Source organism: Podarcis bocagei, assembly GCF_964188305.1.
Source record: "Podarcis bocagei genome assembly, chromosome: 17".
Lineage (NCBI taxonomy): Eukaryota > Metazoa > Chordata > Lepidosauria > Squamata > Lacertidae > Podarcis > Podarcis bocagei.
In genome coordinates, this window is record NC_138143.1 from 29,944,734 (window position 1) to 29,965,791 (window position 21,058).

A 21,058-nucleotide genomic window follows, 5' to 3' on the forward strand; every position below is an offset into this window, starting at 1 on the left:
GCCAACCTTCTGATTGGCAAGTCCAAGAGGCCCAGTGGTTTAGACTACAGCGCCACCCGCGTCCCTTAGGTTTTTTTATATAAAACTCTGAAGCAGGAGAGTGAGGCAGAGCAAGGTGGGGAAAGCTCAATATCCTGATGATACACACAGTCCTCCCGTAATGTATATATGCATTTATATAAAGTGTAGATTATAGAAATGGTCAGAGAGAGAGAAAGCAAATTATAACTTGATATGAACTTGAGATAACTTGCCACAGGGCACTGAAACATAGATCAAAGTATTTTGAGACACTTTACAGTAGGGGGCAGATACTGGGTGTTGATGTCACTGCATTTTTCGAAAACCAGCGAGGGGATATCTAGAGGGGAAGGATAAAATCCTTTCGAAAGACAGTGAACCCAAGTAGTGTAAGACTAGGAGACGGAAGACCAGGGTTTGAATTCCCACTCAGCCATGAAGCTCACCTTGGGCCAGTCCTGTCTCTCAGCCTAGCCTACCTCCCTGTGTTGTTGTGAGGATAAAATGGGGAGGGGAGAGCCATAATAACAACAATAACAATTTATATGCCGCCCATCTGACTGAGTTGCTCCAACGACTCAGCTTCCAACAAATTAAAAACATTGAGCACAGTAAAACATCGATAATAAAAATTTCCCTAACCATCTTGAGCTCCTTGGAGGAAAAGTGCTATATAAATGTAATAAAGCAACGGGGAAGTGAACAGGTAAATAATTTTAGTGTCTGAATCCTTTGTTTCCACGTATCCCATGTTCTGAAAAAATCACATTTTCCTCCAACTGAGGAAGTTGTAGATGATCTGTTTCAACCGTCCTTGGTTTTGAAACAGGCCTCGTGGTCATAGGATTCCCCTAGATGAGGTGTCAGGCATGACCTTTAAAATCCCTCTTTGTCAAGGGCTTTACCCTTGTGGTGGTGAAATACTTCGCGCTTCACAAAACTGACTCCCCATGTAGAGAGACACCCACGTAGCCTGGCTTACTGGCGGCAGCAGCCCCTCCAGGATGAAGTATGTGCAGGCCTACACAGGAGTAGAAGCATGTTCAGCCCTTCTTCAGTGGAAGCAAGTGTTTGCTTGAATCCTGTCAACAATGCACAATCTTGCAAACAACTTCCTGCCCGAAAACGGTGCATGTATTTTGGAAGACCTATGGCATATTGTGTTATGATTCAACAGGACATTCTTTGGCTATCCAAAAGGACAGCTTGTATTTGTTTGCGTCTAGGAATATCTGTGCTGTGATTTTTGGCCTACAATATTCTGGAGGAAATGGAGATGTGTAGCGACGAAGATGCATACTTGGGGCTCCTCGTTTTCAGCCATTCAGAGGCAGGAAGGAGGCAGCTTTAGAGCAAAGCTGTGTGGGAAACGCTTTCCTGCATACATTCTGGCAGCCATGGGCTGGATTCTGACCAGAGTTTTTATTAAAACAGCCTCATAAGTTGCGGCGGTGCTCAAGAAAAAAAGAATACAATAACTGATCGAATGTTAATGACTTCAATCTGTTTCCACTGTGAGATTCCCACCCCCTTTTTATAAGAAAGAAGGGGGAAATGAGAGTTGAGTATTCTCAGCTGCCTCAGACAGAGCTGCTATAGATGTTGGGAGAGTTGGTACTTGAGAGTAAACAAGCCAGCAGCGTTTGTGCTTGTTCACACATTTTAATTCAGCCCATGCTACGTTCCTATGAACTAGATTGGGATGAAACAATACAGTCTCAAGATTACTTAGAAGGGATTTGTGAAGGCACCTAGAAGTCCATATTCCGTAGAGCAATTTGTTGTTGTTTAGTCGTTTAGTCATGTCCGACTCTTCACGACCCCATGGACCAGAGCACACCAGGCACTCCTGTCTTCCACTGCCTCCCGCAGTTTGGTCAAACTCATGCTGGTAGCTTCGAGAACACTGTCCAACCATCTCGTCCTCTGTCGTCCCCTTCTCCTTGTGCCCTCCATCTTTCCCAACATCAGGGTCTTTCCCAGGGAGTCTTCTCTTCCCATGAGGTGGCCAAAGTATTGGAGTCTCAGCTTCAGGATCTGTCCTTCCAGTGAGCACTCAGGGCTGAGTTCCTTAAGAATGGATAGGTTTGATCTTCTTGCAGTCCATGGGACTCTCAAGAGTCTCCTCCAGCACCATAATTCAAAAGAATCAATTCTTCGGCAATCAGCCTTCTTTATGGTCCAGAGCAATAGCCACCCATAAACCAGGGTGCCATGTCATAGCCATGTTTTTCTCTGCCCCTGAAAGGCAAAACACATCTGCATGTGTCCCACGCAGACAGCAGGTTTGCAAAGATAATCACAGGGTTTATAGGGGCGTGGGGGTAGATGGATACTTAATTGTGCCAGTTGTTTCATAATTAAAGCAGCTGGACATCCAATAGGAGGGGGGCAGGACATAAAGCATAATTGTAGATGACAAGCAAATTGAATCGATAGCAATGAACTGTATCTATGTTGTAAAGCACACATGCAGATCTAGTGTTGCGGATAAGTCTCCCCAACACAGAATGCCCACATCTGGAAGGCAGCAAAATCCACAAAAGATAAAGGGAACCATTTCACACATTCCCTAATGAATATACAACTTGCTCTCTGATTATATATTTATTGGATTTGACAGTCTAATCAAGCAAGCAAGCTTCAAAGCACTGCAACCTGCATTGGTAAAAGCTGATGTACTGTTTCGGCAATTTTTATAACTACGAAGGTACACAACAGTATACCAATAAAAAATTAAAAATCATATTATAAATCAGTATTATGTCTCCCTAATTGGCATTATTGGGAAGGGCTGCCCGGCATGACTTAAAAAAAATAATACATCTTTTAATTGGCTTACATTAGATTGTGACATTGTACTACAGCTCTAAAAATTGGGTGTCAAAAAACCTTTCCTGTTGCTTTCATTCCTGAGTAGGAGTTCTGGTTTACTTTTATTTATTTTATCCTGTTTCCGTGCCGCCTGATAACCAGGTTTCCAGGGCAGCTTACAATTACAGAGCGGCATTGCTTGCTGTCTTGCTATATGTATAAGCTCTGATCCTATGCATGTTTAAGGACTTGGTGAGTCGTACATCTGAATAAATATGTATGGAGTAGATGTATTTGTGAGGGGATCTCCCTTTCTGTTATTCAAAACCCGTACTTGCCTTTTTCTACTGCATTAATAAACTGGCTGAGACTGAGGTGACTTGTAGGTCAGCAACATCTGCAGGGTACCATGTTGGCTACTGCTGCTCTGTTGTGTGCCTTTGGTTACTACTACTACAAATAAGAATAAGAATAAGAAATTTATATGCCACCCATGTGAATGGGTTGCCCCAGCCACTCTGGGCAACTTCTAGCAAATTTTTTGTTTTGTTTTGTTGTTGTTTTAACATCTTTATTGAAAGTTCAAAAAGTACATAATTATATGTGCACTAAACATGGTGAGACGTAAATAAAAGAGAGAGAAAGAAAAAGAGAAACAGAACCAGTGTAGAAAGGAAAATAAAGGGGGGAGGGGGAAACCCCCAAACTGTATAATTTAGAAGGTTGTTATTGTACTTCACCAGATCTTAAGAATGTATTCCAAATATCACTGAGTTTGTCCATGGCAAGTGGGCATTTATATGCAAGTTGTTCATATGTTGCGAGCTCGTATAAGTCTTCAATCCAATTGTAGAAGCTTCCAGTAAATTATAAAACCACAGCAAGACATCACACGTTAAAAGATTTCCCTATGCAGGGCTGCCTTCAGACGTCTTCTAAATGTCAGATAGTTGTTTATTTCTTTGACATCTGACAGGAGGGCGTTCCACAGGGCGGGTGCCACCACCAAGAAGGCCCTCTGTCTGGTTCTCTGTAGCATCAGTTCTCACAGAGAGGGAACTACCAGAAGACCCTCAGAATTGGATCTCCATGTCCAGGCTGAATGATGGAGGTGGGTGCACTCCTTCAGGTATACGACCCCCAAGTAAGACTGCTAATGAAATCCATTGAGCAATTTACATATACTTATCAATTCCTCTCTGCGCTGCTTTGAAGCTCTGCCTCTCCATATTAGTTTTCTGCTGTTGCCCTCTTTTTCTCCTGATGATTTATACATTTATACCCCAGCTTCAAGGTGGTGTCAATGTTTCTCCCCCTCATTTAATCCCCACAATCCTGTGAGGCAGGGACTGGCCCAAAGTCACCCAGTGAGCTTCAGGGCTGAGTGGGGATTCAAACCCCAGTCTCCCAGGTCTTAGTCCAGTGCTCTAACCACTACACCACTGTAGCTCCCCAATGCACAGAATTAGTGCAGAATTTGGGTCACCTTAGCACAGAAGGTTTAGTTACTTTTTTTAGCCACAGCCATTCGTACAGCTGTCCCCTAACTTCACCAGTCAAACAATGAGTGCTTAGCATTTGTTTCTAACCCCCCTCCCTTTTATTTAGAAAAATGTGTTCTGTGTCGTCAATGCAATTTAGTTTTACCCAAATGCAAACCATTACATGTCTGCACAAGTTACTTTTTTATGCTTTGTAGTCAGCAAATTACAATAATAAAAGTCATGCCAGTGTTGAGTCTTTTGCGGACTGGATCCTTAAACGACAACAACAACAAAAATCAGCTTCTTAATTTTATGGAGTCGCAAAAAAAAATAAAAAGACTCTAGATCTCAAAGGTTCCTTCAGACGTTGACAGCAATTAACCGTCTATAAACAGAACCATGTGGAAGAGTCTGATGAGGATGATGTCAGCGCTGGCAGTATCCTTCCAGAACTACAAAGTCCTTGTGAGTGATGGTTGGATTTGGTAATTATGCAGATATGATCCTCATTGAAGTCAATGGGAAGGACTTTATTTCCTTGGGCTTCAGTTGGAATTGTGGGTGGCTTGGATCAAATTCTGGCAAGAATTGCATGCCATTCATAGGCCACACACAAGCCCAGAGACGGATACAGTTCTGTGATTGTTAGGGCATCTCGGCACCACACATTTACACACAGTAACTGCTAAGATGTGACTAATCCACACCTAAAATCCATCTGCTCCTATGTTCTGCTGCAATGCATGCTGTACTTCTTTTTCACCGGGGATAAGGACACTATGAGTCTTCAGGTTGTCTGCGGCTCTCTTCATCCCTGAACATTGGCCAAACTGGCTGGAACTTTTGCTTCGAACAAAGAACCAGCAGCAACATGTTGCAGTGTGGAACGATCTGATTCAGAGTTTAAAAAATTCAAAAAACATTTATCCAAACGTTACAATGCAGTTACAATACAATATACTTTCAATCAATATATCCCCTCCACAGACACCTCTGTGATGATGGTAGCATTAAAATATCCTGTTCTTCTTCAATAAAAGAGAAAGGGGGGACCAGAGGAAAAGGGGGATTATTCAGAGTTGTTGTTTTTAGATTACTTTGTCCTTTTTCAGAAAAGTGAAATTCAAAGCAACCCACATAAATGTTGTTGTTCTTGACTTCCATCTGTCTTAAGACACAATGGAGTGCATCTCTGGGGGGGGGTCAAACCGCTGCATTAGCAGCACCTAAATGACCTACTCAGGGCACAAGCCTGGGCAGAGTATATGGAGGACTTGGGTTGCCTAGGTCAGTGTTCCCCAACCTTGGGCCTCCAGCGGTTTTTGGACTACAACTCCCATCATCCCTCGCTAGCAAGATCAGTGGTCAAGGATGATGGGAATTGTAGTCCAAAAACAGCTGGAGGCCCAAGGTTGGGGAACACTGGCCTAGGTGACAAGACCCCCCTCTCGGTCTCATTGTTCTAGTCCAAAGGAAAGCACAGCAATACATTGGGCACCAGCTTGGCTACAGAAGTTAGTATCCAAACAAACCCCTGTGTTGCAAAGAGAATGTCAACAATGTCTTGGCAACATGATGACCATATACATACATAATAGACAATCTTTATAGAATTCCTTCAAATCATAAAAAGGACAAAATGAAATCTTTAGTCTCAAAGTCTCTGAAAATCTTTAAATGAAGTGAGATACCAAGCTTTGTCCCGTGGAAGACAAGCTGTGACTACATTATTACATGAGCACTGTTCCACAGCATTTGATATTTTCATTTATATACATTCATTTGAAATAAGATGGGTTTGTGAAGCATTCTATATCCACCCACCACGCTGATGAAGAATTCTACGGAACAGTAGTCAATATCCGGAACTACTGTTCAGCGTTGGACATCATTGTTGAATACACAAAGCTTCACAGCTTGTCTTCAACCGTACAAAGTTTGGTACCTCACTTCCTTTAAAGATTTTCAGAGACGTTGTTGGCTACAGAAGTTGCCAGAAGGAGACACCACCCAACCGTCCTTTGGGACTCCACTCAGGTTTTGTGTAGGATTTACTCCTCATCCTTCTTCTGAAGATATCCCACAAGGCAGGAGGTTTAGGATCAGAGCTTCCCTTCTCCTAGATGGGCTACCTTCCCAGGTTGACAAGTCTCATCTGCCCTTCACTTCACTCTTCATCATGTGCATAACCAGCCTTCTTGAGCGTTGGACCCACTATTGGTCTCGCCCGTTCACAGGAACTTAGGAAGGTACCTTAAATCCAGTCAAATTGTAATAGGTCAGTATACACAGGCTGGCAGCTGGCACTCCATAAGTCTTCCTCAGCCCTACTACAAGACCCCAGGAGTTGAAACTGGGATATTTTGCATGAAAAAGCATGGGCTCTGCCTCTGAGCTAAGAGTTATCCCCTAACAAACTGCATATGCTGGATCAAGTTACTAGTGTAAGAGAATTATACATATTTCCCTTGTAAAAACATGACTATAGCTTTGTGCTCCCAAAGTAACAAGCATGCCAGGTAAAACTGAGACACCTGTCTATCTATTTCTGCAGCAAAGCCAGAGAAGCCCAGTAAAAATAATGAAGTTTTTCAATGCAGAAATAAGTGCATTGAAATAAGTGATCATTTGTCGATGGGGGGCATGGAGGGGGGGAGAGAGAAGCTGTGAGCTTCCATATGAATAAATTTACATGCAGGAAAGATCTCCTTGAAACCAATAAGACTGAAATGTGACGGATTTGGACTTTTTCCATGCACCAGATTACTCGTGTGCATAATTGCTTGCAGGAATTGGTCTTCTGGAAGGACTTTAAAAATACACTTGGTAAATTAAAAGCACAACTCTAATTGGAAGTTAGTATATAGTTACTCCCAATACGGCATTCTTCTAAACGTTTGAAAATTCGTATTTATATTAAGATGGACACTGCATATAAAGGCTGCCAGACAGTAAATGGGAACCATCAAATGAGTGACTTGGTGCCTTCTCCCCAAAACACTATATCCAATAAGCATCAACCACATTAATAATCTGAAGCTTTTTTCGAGCTGCTTTCCTTTAGCTTGCAGAAACAGACCACTCTTTGGCACTAAAGTACATGTTTTTTCTCAACGATTTATCTTTAAAAACTACAGTATAGACCATCCACTTTCCAGTATATAGGATGATACATCAGGTTTGTGAAGAACCGAGTTAGATAATTAAAGCAGACAGTAAACCAACAAGTGCTTTTAGGAAGACCATCTAGTCAGGCTCTTTAAAAAATTAATGATGGTTGCGTTTTACTCGTCATCTTTAATGGTGAAAATAAAATAAAATAAACCATAGGAAAGGCATATCCGCTGCACAAGTTGCAGAGTTTTCACTGAAAATGTCAAAACAATTACCAAGAATAGTCTTTCACATTTCAAATCCATGTGTTTGCTACTGTACTTTCAACAGCCTGTTCGATTGTTGGGAAAGCACGCTTTTAGATAAGTAAGCAATGACAGACCACTTCTTTTTCTTTCTTTCTTTTTAGGAAAAGGCTTTATGGTGGATGCTTTAGATCATACTGAACAGCTGCAAAAAACCTGTTTGTTGTGTGCAACATTTCTTTTCCTTGCCTTCCTTGAGCAATGTCTTATTATTGTGTCTTTTCTGTCTTACCCATGGAACACCCAGGTAGTCACTACAGATGAGGCTGTGTATCCGAGCTCTTTTGAATTATGGTGCTGGAGGAGACTCTTGAGAGTCCCATGGACTGCAAGAAGATCAAACCTCTCCATTCTGAAGGAAATCAGCCCTGAGTGCTCACTGGAAGGACAGATCCTGAAGCTGAGGCTCCAATACTTTGGCCACCTCATGAGAAGAGAAGACTCCCTGGAAAAGACCCTGATGTTGGGAAAGATGGAGGGCACAAGGAGAAGGGGACGACAGAGGACGAGATGGTTGGACAGTGTTCTCGAAGCTACCAGCATGAGTTTGACCAAACTGCTGGAGGCAGTGGAAGAGAGAAGTGCCTGGCATGCTCTGGTCCATGGGGTCATGAAGAGTCGGACATGACTAAACGACTAAACAACAACAACAATCTGAGCTCACCGCTCGCAGTGTTACAATTCCCAGGAACACTTAACAAACTGCAGCGCCCGTAATCATTACAACCTCATATTGTTTTCTGTTTGAATTTATCTTTTTTTTATTGTAAAGGAAGTCCATTGCAATCGACTGCAATGTAATATTACATATATTTGATAAGATGCAGTTTTAATTTTCATTTTAATTTGGTTTTCGTTTATATTGTTGTTATTGCAAACTGCCTTAAGAGCCTGGTTGGTTAGAAGATGGTTTATATACATTCAGAAATGAATGGAACAAAATGAAATCAGTGCCATTAATGTCTAGCATGGGTTTCTAGCCCTGTGTTCCTAGCACCACATGCCTCATGGCACAATCCTAACCACATCTACTCAGAAGTACCGTAAGTCTTACTGAATTCAATGAGTCTTACGATCTGGTAAATGAGAATTAGCTGTGACTTGCTTGTCCAATGGACGTCAACAGAACAGACATTATTCGTTTAATACTCAGGCCTCTGTCAGGTTTTTAAGCAAGTGAGTATGGCTGCTAAGCTTGAACCCTTTATGTCACGAGGAGGACCTAACAGTCCAACTATTGTTTTCTAGCATTAAGACCAAGTGGCGATCAGCCTTGGATAATATGGAAATACAGAGATGTTTGCTTTTTGTAAAAGAGCAAATGAAGAACTTGTTGAACATAGCTTGCTCATTGTAGAAAGCTGCCCTAGGTTAGGAGACGATCCTCCCCGTGGCTGCTTCGATAAGGTCCTGTTTATCAGATATTTGTGATTTCTGGCGGGTCTTAGGTGGAGTCTCACCTTAAGACCGCTACCAGAGGCAACTAGGCTAGAGTCTCATCAAAATTTGGGGAGAATCTCCCAGTCTTTCTTCAGTGGAGCAATCTATGGTTACCCATAGCAATAGTTATAAGCATTCTGGAGCAAGCGCACTGCAGTTTTTGTATGGTGAGTATGCTGTTAATGCACATAGTGTTATATACTGAAGTTCTCACCCTGGGCCAGCAGGGGGATACTGTAGATAGTTATGCAAATGAAGGATCGAAAAGTGACGTTCAGTGATTGGATAGTTTTAGAACGTTGCAACAGTTACAATTGTTCTATAGCTCTATATAAGCAGGCTGACTGAGCTCCTCAGTTAGTTCTGTTCCAGCTTACAAAATAAAGAGCTGCTTTGGAGAAATCGCTGTGTCGTCTGCTATGTCAACCCACAACTTAACACATAGCACGTTGCAGCATGTGGGGGGATGGGTGGGAAAAGGTGGGTCTTCAATTTGAAAAGATTTCATTCTAAAATGGCACCCATGTAGGTGCTCTGTGGTGGAACTGTGTGGGTAGAGTTCTCATCGTAAGGTTTGTGACATGGAAATTAATCTTTCCTGACATTTAAATTTGCCTCTTACTTTGGGTGAAATAACTTTGCATCAATGTGCCCAATGTAACAGAAAACACAGCATTTTCATGGTGACTTGATCTATCTATCTATTTTTAATTAACCCTAGAAGTGCCAGAGACAGTAGAATACATGTATATCTCTCCAGGATTTGGTTCTGCACTATTGTAGTCATCCGGCAGTAACCAATGAGATTACTTACCTAATAATATCATAAGAAGAATTTGGCCCAAATGTCTCATTGAGTGGCAGCCAAAGGAAAAAATTCTTCTGATATCTTGGGACCGTATCTTGTTGCAATTATTGGCAGGTCTCACCATGACATTTTGGCAATATTCTTTTTCTATCTTGTTGAAGCAAAAGCAAAGATGTTTTTATGTAACCCAGTGGAGTTGTTCATGCCTCTTCTGTGAATTTTGAAACTTTTGTTATTTGAACTATTATTTCCTTTCTTCCCTTAGTTTTATACACAATAATATTCACATTAAGACTACCTTTAATTAAAACTCTCAAACATTTAATTCTGCTAAACATGAGTTTTGGATGATAAAATAAGGAATGATCAGAAGGTATACTGAAGGAAAACGAATGCTAAAACCCCAAAATATATTGTCTTGTTCCATTTAGGCCCCAGGATTTTACTAGGCGTGCTTTTTGTCGTGCATTTCTCACAGGATATTCACTTATGATAACTTTTTTCTGCTTCTAAATCTTAAGTTCCCTTTCCACAGTGTCCTTAGACTATTTACATAAAATTCCAGGTGTTTTCAGTGCAAACACTGCAGTCAGATATATGTTCATGCTATTTTATCATAGATTAGAGCCAGTCGAAACATAAGACCATATAGAAGAATCTACCAAATTGTGGTTCTGTTGTGGTATTTAACACAGAATTCTGAATATACTCAGCATTCAGCCATGATGCCACAGATAGAGGAAACCCAATTTAGGGAGGATATTGGAGGGTTTGAATATCCAGAATACCATGGGAGTTATATTCTGCACCCCTTCAAAGAACTCTAAATGACTGTACCCTGGAACAATTGGTCACAGAACCAACCAGAGAGGCAACAACCTCTTGACTTAACATCAAGTGGTGCCCAGGACTTGGGGCAAGTTGTAAGTGTTGTTGAACCAACTGGGAGCAATGGGAATAGTGCTATTAAATATAAAGACAAATGGCCAACTGCTAAGAAAATCCAGCAGCCACATTTGACCTCAAAAGAGGAAACTTCCCCAAAGTGAGAGAATTGGTAAAAAGGAACTTGAAAGGCAAAGTTGAGAGGGTCAAATCACTGCGCTCATTTTGAAACATGTCTTTTACACAAGAGCTCCTATGACTGAGAGGCAAGGATATTCTGTTTTCCAAAGTTCATGTTTACTTCTGGATTTCACTATTTCCTGAGTTGTTGCAGCTTGCCACAGAAATAATGTATACTTTAGGAGTATAACTTTTTAATACACCAGCTCAGCCCAGACATTATATCAGTTCAGCTATACTCCTTAAATATTCCCCCTTATTAAGTAGCAAAACAAGAAAGAGGGTTTTCAGCAGTCCATAAAAGAGATATCAATAATTGTTCTGATAAACCATTTTAAAGTCTCTCCTTTTCCATTGTAAAAACAGAAGGACAATACAGAAGTATTAATAAGTGTCAGAGCTGCTTGAAGATCCTAGCTCACAGAGGATCACGCTAGCCAGCGATCATTAAGTAAAAGTCTTTATTGAATTACAGTTTCCATTCTCACGCTGCTGCGCGCAAACTCTACGTCTAGTAGCTAGATCGGCGAAGCTCCGTCTGAGTCTCCGCCCCGTGAGCACCAACTTAATATCCTAGCCTTGCTCCACCTTTTCCGCCTGACTGTCCTCCTCTGGGTCCCTCTACCCCCCGGGGCCTCCTCCTTCCGGGATTCTTCTGACGCTGACCCGGACCCTCCTGCCTCCTTGCGCCGGGCTTTAGGACCTGGTTCCCTTTCGGGGCTGCTTACTGCGCCGCCTTCCTCTGCATTTGAACTTGGCGCGCGCGCCCAACCTTCCACCTTCCTCTTAACCGTTTCTTCGCTCCCCGATGGAGGTGTGGCCACTCCTGACTCATGCCCTCCCTCCTGTGGTGAGCTGCCAGCGCTTCCCCCCTGGCTCCCTTCCTCTTCCCTGCTTCCTGGCGGTGACGCTGGTCCCGATTTCCAGCTGCTTCCCCCTGAGTCCCTTCTGGCTCTATCTTCCTGGGGTGCCCCCCTTGACTCCCCCCTTGCCCTGGCCACTGGTGCTCCTTTCTGTGAATCCTCTGATTCACTGGAAAGACTAGGAGATCTCGGGTCGTCGTCATCACTCATCTTTTCTTCTGCCTCCTCCCCTTCGCTCTCTGTTTCCTCCCTTGCCCGTGCCTCTGCTCCTAAACCCCTGACATCCATCCCCCCCTCGAAGCCCCCCATTCCCCCCTCCCCTCCTTCCGGTGCTGGAGCTGGGGGCTGCTGTTGCAAAGGGACGAACGTCGGATATCGGTCGCTTCCCGTGGCGGGCCTCCATCTGAAGTCTTCCGGTTCTTCCTCCCTGCTCTCGTCGACGACGGTCACCTCCGCTTCCATCTCTGTGCCGCCGTGCTCGAAACCAGGGTCGTCCCCGAAAATGTCCATGTCCGTCTCTCCCTCACTTCCTCCTGTCGGCGTTGCTCGTCCTGAGCATTCCAGCCACTTTCTGCGGAACTGCTCCTCTGGCCTATCGTCCCACCAATACGAGGGTTCTGAGGCGGATCCCGAGGGTGACCCCTCCGGGGAACGGACGTCTCGTGTTGGTTCCTCGTCCGAGTCGAACCCCCGGAACGTGCTGGCCGAAAGCGTGGGCGTGAAAAGCCAGTCGTCGAAAAAGTCTGCTGGCATAGGTCTATGTGGGAAGAGGGCATGAAACTCGTCTTTGAGCAGAGGTTCGTCTAAGGCGTAGCCCGGCACCCAGCTGTTCGCACTGGCCGGGGTGCCCTCCTTGGCGAGAAAGTATTCTACCCCCTCTTCCCCCCATCTGGAGTCCAAAATCTCCGTGACTTCGTTGATGCGCTCCTTCTGTGCCACTCCCGCGTGCCCTGTTCTGTCTCTGGCCGGACTCGGCGCCGTTCCGGGTTCCTGGAACCTGTGCGGTGCCTTGTAGGGAGTGAGCACCGATCTGTGGAATACCGGATGCATCCTGGAACCCTCCGGAAGTGCCAGTCTGAAAGCTACCGGGTTGACCTGCTCTTCGACTTGGTAGGGCCCCAGTTGCTTATGCCCTAGTTTCTTCTTGGCCAACGACCTGGCCGGCACTGCGTGGGCTGCTAACCAAACCCAGTCTCCCACGTGGAGCTCTTCTCCAACCCTTCTGTGCTTGTCTGCTTGTACCTTGTATGCGTGCTTGGCCAGCTCCAGGTGGCGCCTCAGCTGATCGTGGACTTCCTGCAGCTCCGACGCGAACGCCTCTGCTGTCTGCGGCTCCCCCTCCCCCATTCTTTCCAGTCCCGGGAAGGTTCTGGGGTGCCTCCCGTTGTTGGCGAAGAACGGCGTGACCCCCGTGGACACGTGCGTCGTGTTGTTGTAGGCGAACTCGGCAAGCGGCAGGTAATCCACCCACGTCGCAGGCTGTTGATTTGCATAACATCTCAGGTACTGCTGCATGATGGCATTGACCCGCTCCGCTTGCCCGTTGGTCTGCGGGTGTCTCGCCGACGCCAGGTTGATCTTGACGTTCAGGAAGCCCATCAGCTTCTGCCAGAAATTCGAGATGAACTGCCGCCCCCGGTCGGACAGAATAGACCGTGGCAGACCGTGAACCTTGAACACGTGGTCTATGAACAGTTTGGCGGTTTGCTCCGCCGTGGCCACCTTAGCACACGGAATGAAATGGGCCATCTTGGAAAACAGGTCCACCACCACCAGCACTGCCGTCTTGCCCCTTGAGCTGGGCAGATCCGTGACAAAGTCCAGGGCCACCCTTTCCCAAGGTTCGACCGGAGTTTGCAGCGGTTCCAACAGTCCGGCCGGCGGTTTGTGCACTGGTTTGGCCCTCTGGCAGGTGTCACACCTCGCCACGTAGTCTGCGACCTCCCCTCTCATTCCAGGCCACCAGAAATCCCTGGCTACTAATTCCACCGTCTTCTCCTTGCCAAAGTGCCCGGCCGTGGGCGCGTCGTGCAGCTGCTGCAGCACCTTGGCTCGAAGTTCGTCTCCCGGCACGTAGATGGCCCCTTTACGGATGAGCAATCCATCTCTTAGCAGGAAACCGTCGGCCGCTGCCTTGCCCCTTTGCACCTCTGCCATCTTTGCTCGTGCGAAGGAGTCCCCCTGCAACGCTCGTCGCACCGCCTCTAGGTCCACGGTCGCCGCGGCGCACGCCCACACTGTCGGTGCGAAGATGTGCATGGCGGCCGCTGGTGTTGCGTCCTCCAGATACTGTGGCTTACGGGAGAGAGCGTCTGCCATGATGTTGGTGTCCCCCGGGACATACTCTATTCGGAAGTCGAAGTTCGCAAAGAACTCAGCCCAACGTATCTGCCTCTGATTCAGGAACTGTGCCGTGCGCCAGTGCTCTAGATTCTTGTGGTCCGTGCAAACCTGCACCGTGTGCTTGGCGCCGATCAGAAAGTGCCTCCACGCCTTGAACGCTGCGTGAATGGCCAGCAACTCCCTGTCCCATATGGTGTAGTTCTGCTCGGACTTGCTGAGCTTCCTGGAGTAAAACGCTCCCGGTCGCCACACCCCCTGCGGGTCTTTCTGCAGCAGGACCGCCCCCACGGCTCTGTCCGAAGCGTCTGTCTCCACCCTCATCGGCTTGCTGGGGTTGACATGAAGCAGCTGCTCTTCCGACGCGAAGAGACGCTTGAGTGCCTGAAAGGACTGCTCCGCCTGCTCTGTCCAAATGAACTTCTTTTTCTTGGAGCTAAGCGTGTCAGTGATGGCCGCCGTCTGCATCGCGAAGCCCTTGATAAACTTGCGATAGAAGTTCGCAAAGCCGACAAACCGTTGGACCTCCTTCCGGTTGCGCGGGCTCTTCCAATCCAACACCGCTCGAACCTTGGCGCTGTCCATGGCGAGCCCCTTGTCAGACAGCTTGTAGCCCAGAAAATCCACCTCCGGCACGTCAAATTGGCACTTCTCCAGCTTGGCGTAGAGCCTATGTTGCTTTAGCCTGCTCAGCACTTCCTTGACGTGTTTGTCATGCTCCTGCTGCGACTCCGAAAAGATCAGGATGTCATCTAAGAAACAGACGCACGTCTTGTAGAGAAGTCCCGCCAACACGTGATGCATAAATGCTTGAAAAACGTGGGAGCCATTTTGCAATCCAAAAGGCATAACTCTATATTCGTAGGTCCCCAGTGGCGTGAACATGGCTGTCTTCCACTCATCACCCTCCCGCATGCGAATGAGGTTGTACGCCCCCCGCAGGTCCAACTTGGTGAACACTCTGCCCTTCCGTACCTTTGCGAGGAGGTCGTCAATTCGGGGCATGGGGAAGTCCGATGGCCTAGTCACACTGTTCAAAATCCTGTAATCCACTACGAGTCTCTTTTGGGGCGTGTCCCGCTTCTTAACAAAGAATACGGGACTGCCCCCCACTGCCTTGGACTCCCGGATGAAGCCGCGCTGCAAATTATGATCAATGAACTCCTTGAGTTCTTGCAGTTCGTCCTCTGACATGGAATACAGTCTCCCTTTAGGCAGCGCCGCCCCCGGCAGCAGGTCAATTTTGCAGTCATATGGTCTGTGAGGGGGTAGCCTGTCTGCCTCCTTCTCGCAGAAAACTTCCAAAAATTCAGCGTACTTGTGGGGAATCGCTTGCAGCGTGCCTAGCAGCAGCTGTGACTCCTCTTCCTCTCCTTCCTGCCTGGGCACGATGCAGTGTTCAGCACAAAAAGAAGAGCCGAAGGTCAGCTGCCTCTGGTACCAAGCCATCGTTGGGCTGTGCTTGTCCAGCCAACTCATGCCCAATACAACGGGCGTGTCAGATAGTTGAGTGACGTTGAAGCTGATGATTTCTCTGTGATTCCCAAGTCGCATCACCATTGGTGGCGTCTGCTTCACCACTTGCCCCCCGAGCAGCTCCCTGCCATCCACCGTGACAACCTGCAGGGGCAGTGTGGCCGGCAGCAACTGCACAGCGTGCCTGTCGACAAAGTCCTGCCCTATAAAGTCCGCATTGCTGCCTGAGTCAATGGTGATTGGCACGTCTATGGTGATTCCATTGGGCAGCTGGAGAGATGCTGTGAGCCTCACTACTGGTTTGGGCGGGAGGGGGTTCACGGGCTGTAAAATCTCTGGGGACTGCGTCACTAACACGTCTGGCTGGGCCCCAGTGCCTCTTCCTCCAGCCAGACTGCGTCGTTTCCCTGCTGTGGTCCTCCTTGCTGCGTTGCTGCAGTCACCATTGCTGAGGCTGCAGTGAGCTTGTGGGGCCTCTGGGGACACTCTTTTGCCATATGCCCTGGTTCCTCACAGACGTAACACTTCCTGTTCCCTCTAGGAGGCTTCGCTTTCACTGCTGCCGGTGCTAGGGCTCTGGTTGCTGACTGAGCCCTTGCACCTCCAACCTCCATAGGTTCGGCTCCTCCTCCTGGCGGAGGCGTGGATTGCGCCCGCGCTGCTTCTCTGGGAAGGAAGGAGGGGCCCCCGGCTGGTTCGCGCCCTCCACGCCCTTCGTCCTTGCTCCACGGACGTCCTTCCAGCCTCACCCCCACTGCCAGTGCCCTCTGAACGACCTCCTGGGTGGTTCGGGGTCTCTCCCCCCTCGCGATCTCATCTTTAATCGAGTTGTGCAGCCCCTCCCAAAAGAGGTCTCTTACAGGAGCCGAATCTCTGTCCCATTCCAGGGCACTGACCAAGGCGAAAAAGCGGGCATGATACTGCCTGACGCTGGCCCTCCCTTGTCTCAGCCCATGCACCTCCTTCCGTGCAAGATCCACGTCAATACTTGATAAAAAGCACCCATCCATCGCTTTAATAAAGGCATCCGCATTCTGGAGCGCCGGATCCTTATCTCTCCATAAATTGCGTAGCCATGCTTTCGCATCCCCATGCAGATGGGACATGATGAACCCCACTCTCTCTTGTTCATCTCTAAAGTCTTTATGCAGCAGTTGCAGTGCGCACAGTACATCGGCTCTAAAGTTGGGATACTGTTGCAGGTTCCCATCGAAGTGAGAGACCAGCCCGCCTGTCCGTCTCGCCAACCCAATTCCCTCCTGCCGGGGTGTCTGCTTTGTCAGCACGTCTAACCTGACCTGGAGATCCCTGCAGGCGGCAGCTGCCTCCTCCTCTCTCTTCCTGGATGCGAGAACCTCGGCGTTCAGTTGTGCCACTGCTTTTCTGAGGTCCTCTATCTGCTGCTCAGCCGTCATGTCGTCTGCCGTTCGTGAGCTCGCTAGTAGGCACCTGTTTCTCTCCCCTCCTCGAGGCTGTAGATGCCCACAATGGTGAGACGGAGCTTACTGTCAGAGCTGCTTGAAGATCCTAGCTCACAGAGGATCACGCTAGCCAGCGATCATTAAGTAAAAGTCTTTATTGAATTACAGTTTCCATTCTCACGCTGCTGCGCGCAAACTCTACGTCTAGTAGCTAGATCGGCGAAGCTCCGTCTGAGTCTCCGCCCCGTGAGCACCAACTTAATATCCTAGCCTTGCTCCACCTTTTCCGCCTGACTGTCCTCCTCTGGGTCCCTCTACCCCCCGGGGCCTCCTCCTTCCGGGATTCTTCTGACGCTGACCCGGACCCTCCTGCCTCCTTGCGCCGGGCTTTAGGACCTGGTTCCCTTTCGGGGCTGCTTACTGCGCCGCCTTCCTCTGCATTTGAACTTGGCGCGCGCGCCCAACCTTCCACCTTCCTCTTAACCGTTTCTTCGCTCCCCGATGGAGGTGTGGCCACTCCTGACTCATGCCCTCCCTCCTGTGGTGAGCTGCCAGCGCTTCCCCCCTGGCTCCCTTCCTCTTCCCTGCTTCCTGGCGGTGACGCTGGTCCCGATTTCCAGCTGCTTCCCCCCGAGTCCCTTCTGGCTCTATCTTCCTGGGGTGCCCCCCTTGACTCCCCCCTTGCCCTGGCCACTGGTGCTCCTTTCTGTGAATCCTCTGATTCACTGGAAAGACTAGGAGATCTCGGGTCGTCGTCATCACTCATCTTTTCTTCTGCCTCCTCCCCTTCGCTCTCTGTTTCCTCCCTTGCCCGTGCCTCTGCTCCTAAACCCCTGACAATAAGTAATCCATAAACTGAATTACCAGCATCAAACTAAATTAAGCCTCCACAACAGCATAGTAGTTTCTAGGCAACCCAGATTATGTAACAGGAATCTATCACACCGGAAATTCTAAGTAATATTTTAGAACAGCAAACTGCCCACTCAATCAGATTAAGAAATGCTTTGATCAGTCACATCAATGGTTCATCTAGTCCAGCATTTTGTTTGCAGCTATAGCTTCCCGTGGAAACTGACAATCAGGCCTTCGCCCTGCTGTTTGCTCCCACATTCTGGTACTCTGGTACCTATCGTGGCTAATAGGTGCTGATAGAAGCTGTCTTCCATGAGTGGGATTGTTTTAGGATGTTAAACCACAGTGTGATTTGTACCGAAAAGCTCTCCTGAACGGCAGACAGCTATAAGGACATGTGAAGAGTTCACCATATGGATTGGTACCATGAAAATTCTCCATAAGCTGCGCCAACAACGCATAGAAAAGAATTGCACCGGGGCCAGCCCATCTATGAGGCAGACTGAGGCAGCTGCCTCAGGCGGTGAAATCCAAGGTCCCTCTGTTACTGAAGAAGCAAAGAAAAGTGGCCATTTCCAGGGTTTGGAGAGATCACGTGAGAATCCCGCAGGGTGATCTCATAAGGTTCTTGCTAGATCTTGCCAGGACCTGGAAGCCGCAGCAGCACAATTTGGGAAAGGAAGGCTTCGGCAGGGGTGGCAAGGAGGGTTGGTGGCACATGGAAGCATGAACACCGGGCAGCACCTTCGCATTTCGCCACAGGTGGCGAAGTGGGCTGGGCCGCCCCTGGTTCGCGCTACTGTGAAGACTACTTTTGCAATTCTGCTGATTCATATGGTGAGCCTGTGTGCGCATTATGGCAGATTTGTGCAGTCTCTGCCACATAGGAAGAGGTTTGGCACCAATCCTGTCTCTTCCTTAGCCTTTATACTCCTTGAATAAGAATGGAAGTCTCTCGTTTGAGGCAAAGACTGTCCCTGCTGCGTCTTTACTTAGCTAAACTGGAGTTGCTCATATATATTACCTCAGGGAACACATCTCTCTCCCCCCCCCCCTTTTTCACTCCCGGAATCTTAATGTGACTTTCTCTTTTCTGTTCCTCTTTCACCTAGCCTTCCTATCGCCCGATCTTTTTTTAGCTCGTTCCATTTTACTGCTGTGGGGAAGCTAATTCAAACAAGCGAGTGTGCACTTACTTTGTTTAAAAGCAATGTGGTTTGTGGTCATTCTGATCTTTGTGAATGCCACATTTATAGGACAACTACTGAGAAATCTGCGTCCCCCACGCTTACAAGTTTAGCCCTGGCCTGACAGTTAATTTGTTCCAATTGAATGTCACCACGGTGCTCTGTCATTGTAAATTCCGTCAGAATGAAACCTCAGTGTACTTTGTTCAAAGTAGTCCTATCGACTTCCATGGGATGGATTTGGAGTAATGGGCTTGAGGCTCCCAGGACATAAACTGGCCCCATTCCATTGAGGTTTCTGAACATATGTTATTAATCTTGACTTTTATTTCACAGTAGTTTGTGAAGGCCACAAAATAAGATCCAAATTAGTACATTTTAGCAGTCTAAAAATACATATTGTGATCATATATGTATTGTGACTATCCATATATGCATTGTGACTATCCAAATAACAGCTTCAACAAGCCTTTGAAATACTGCAAAAATACAAAAAGAATACCCTCAAGGTCAATGGCAAAATCTTACCTTGTGGTATCAAAAGTTGCCTAACCATGTCCAAAAAATATAGTTCTTACTAGGAGAGCTAGATGTGCACAGCTTTGCTGCACTGTGTTATATCTAGGCAGAGTTAACACAAAACACACAGTTAATCTGAAGTTTCAGATAATGTAGTTCTGGCTACAGAGATTGCATTTAACTTCTAATCTTCAAATATCCACTTGCTGAACAATGTGGTTGTTTGGAGCTGTGCCACTGGGAGGGTCTCTGTTGGTTCAGCCTGACAGGAAGTGTGCATAGTCAAGCCAGAGTTAACACAGGCACACCTGGACTGGAGTGGCAATGACCCAGCCCAACCTCAACTGCTGAATAAGGGAGAGAAGAGAACAGCGAGAGGCTGGAGGAAGCAGCAGATCTGGGAGCAGAGAGCAGCCGAGCTATGAAGGATGTGGCCGTTGCATGCTCAAAAGCTTTGGAGCTTGTCCTCAGCAGTGGCATCTCCTTAGAGAGCCCTGCCATCCCATTCAAAGGGATGATACAGTGGTACCTCAGGTTAAAAACTTAATTCGTTCCAGAGGTCTGTTCTTAAACTGAAACCATTCTTAACCTGAGGTACCACTTTAGCTAATGGGCCTCCCGCTGCTGCTGCCATTCCGCCGCCACATGATTTCTGTTCTCATCCTGAGGTAAAGTTCTTAACTTGAGGTACTACTTCCAGGTTAGCGGAGTCTGTAACCCAAAGTGTCTGTAACCCAAGGTGTCTGTAACCCGAGGTACCACTGTACTGAAAAGGGCCACAGCCTGGACTCTCAAAAAGGGAAAAGGGAATCCATTCCATTCTGACTCATTAACACTGTAGAAGCTGGACATCCTTTAAATACACACACACACACACACACACTTTTCAAATTTATACATTTCACTAATTTTACAATCATTTTAACATTTCAAAACTTGACTTCCTTCCCCCTCTTTCTGCGGTTCCTTAAATTTATTTTTAATGTCTTCTGAATATCCAAATTAACCTAATTCAATCAATTATTCATCTTCTTTAAATATATACTCTTATGAAACTGCAGGTTATTACTATAATCTTGCCAGTGTTCTTATCTGTTTACAATTTGTTTGTAAATATTCAATAAACCATTTCCATTCTTTTACAAAAAGTTTGTTATCTTGATTTCTTATTCTTCTGGTAAGTTTCGCAATTTCTGCATTTTCCATGAAATATGAAGCTGGACATCCCTGTGGTCTGGGAAAGCACCTTTTCTGAGACAATCCATTTCTGCATAACAATGATATTGTAAGATCTCGGTGGTCATCACCAACTGAACAATATTTAAATGTGAAGATGAACTTTAAGG

At 46.8% G+C, this 21,058-nt stretch overlaps 1 long non-coding RNA gene across 1 annotated transcript in view; it reads right to left on the minus strand.

Moving 5' to 3' along the window:
• Nucleotides 1-1,663: 1,663 nt before the first annotated feature.
• Nucleotides 1,664-21,058, minus strand: part of LOC308577116 — a 72,117-nt gene continuing 52,722 nt past the window's right edge. The window contains exon 2 of the long non-coding RNA XR_014003455.1: nucleotides 1,664-2,262. This is a non-coding gene — a long non-coding RNA (uncharacterized lncRNA). The remainder of the gene's footprint in view (nucleotides 2,263-21,058) is intronic.